This window comes from Austrofundulus limnaeus, unplaced genomic scaffold (genome assembly GCF_001266775.1).
Source record: "Austrofundulus limnaeus strain Quisiro unplaced genomic scaffold, Austrofundulus_limnaeus-1.0 Scaffold927, whole genome shotgun sequence".
Classification (NCBI taxonomy): Eukaryota; Metazoa; Chordata; class Actinopteri; order Cyprinodontiformes; family Rivulidae; genus Austrofundulus; species Austrofundulus limnaeus.
Genome location: NW_013953329.1, coordinates 1 through 1,631, shown reverse-complemented (window position 1 = coordinate 1,631; position 1,631 = coordinate 1).

Here is a 1,631-nt window from a genome sequence, read left to right as displayed (position 1 = left end):
AGTATTGTGAGGTAACACAAAGTATTGTGAGGTAACACAAAAGTATTGTGAGGTAACACAAAGTATTGTGAGGTAACACAAAAGTATTGTGAGGTAACACAAAGTATTGTGAGGTAACACAAAGTATTGTGAGGTAACACAAAAGAAAAACATCTCCCCCTGTTCCTTCACAGGTTCTGTATTGCAGGATTGAAAGTTTTGGAGAAAAAAACCTTGAATTGTTTGTTGTTGTGAGTCCCTGAAGTTGAGAGTTGTTGAAGCACAGAAACATGTGACTGAATGTTTGTTGGTTGTGAAGAAAAGAACACAACAGTGTTGTGTTGCAGTTCTCTGCAGTTTTACTGGACGGTGAGTTTTTGTGTTGAAGTTCCTGTGGACAGTTTGATCCTTCCTGCTTTACTGTCTGACCACAGCCTCCTCCTGCTGCTCCTCCTCCTCCTCCTCCTCCTCCTCCNATCAGCTAAAATACACCCTTGATCAGCTAAAACACACCCAGATCAGCTAAAACACACCCAGATCAGCTAAAACACACGTAGATCAGCTAAAACACACGCAGATCAGCTAAAACACACCCAGATCAGCTAAAACACACCCAGATCAGCTAAAACACACCCAGATCAGCTAAAACACACGTAGATCAGCTAAAACACACGTAGCTCAGCTAAAACACATGTAGCTCAGCTAAAACACACGTAGCTCAGCTAAAACACACGTAGCTCAGCTAAACACACCGAGATCAGCTAAAACACATGTAGCTCAGCTAAAACACACGTAGCTCAGCTAAAACACACGTAGCTCAGCTAAACACACCGAGATCAGCTAAAACACACGTAGCTCAGCTAAAACACACGTAGCTCAGCTAAAACACACGTAGCTCAGCTAAAACACATGTAGCTCAGCTAAAACACACGTAGCTCAGCTAAAACACACGTAGATCAGCTGAAGTACAGCTCTTCAGCTCATATAAAACTAGTTGTTTGTTTTCTGTAGGAAGTGAAGCTGCAGAAAATCTTCTTAAACTAAAGATAAAAGAAGTTTTATCACAATGAGCTCAGCTCTGTTAGCTACGGCCATTATTTCAGTTCTTGTTGTTTTAAATCCTGCATGTGTGTGTGTGTGTGTGTGTGTCTGAATTTGATCCGGAGCTCCCAGTGGCGTTCCAGGGGAGTGTACTGAGCTGCCCCACTGCTCACTGGGAAACTCTGTTATTACAACAGGGAGCTGGGAGTCGTGCACACATATCTCTGCCCCCACGTCCCCCCATGGTTGATCAGAGAAGGAAGAAGAGTCAGAACAGGAGAGGCAGCTTCACTAACAGCTCAGCTCGGTTCTGTTTCACAACACTGAGGAAGAGGAATCATTGGAATCAAATTATAAATAATCACAACAGAATCAACATTAAAGGTTCAGGATTTAAACTGATTAAACATCTCATGACTTCACAAACCTGCAGATGTTTTTGTCTTTTTCACCACATGAGATTCTGCTGAAAGTTCTGCACAGCTGCAGCTTTGGGTTGTTAAAGAGACATCCTGTTCATCCTGCTGCAAACTTTCTCTTTGCTTTCATTCACTTTGATGTACAAGTAGCTAAAGTCTGGAACATGGTACTCATATATACGGTATATATAT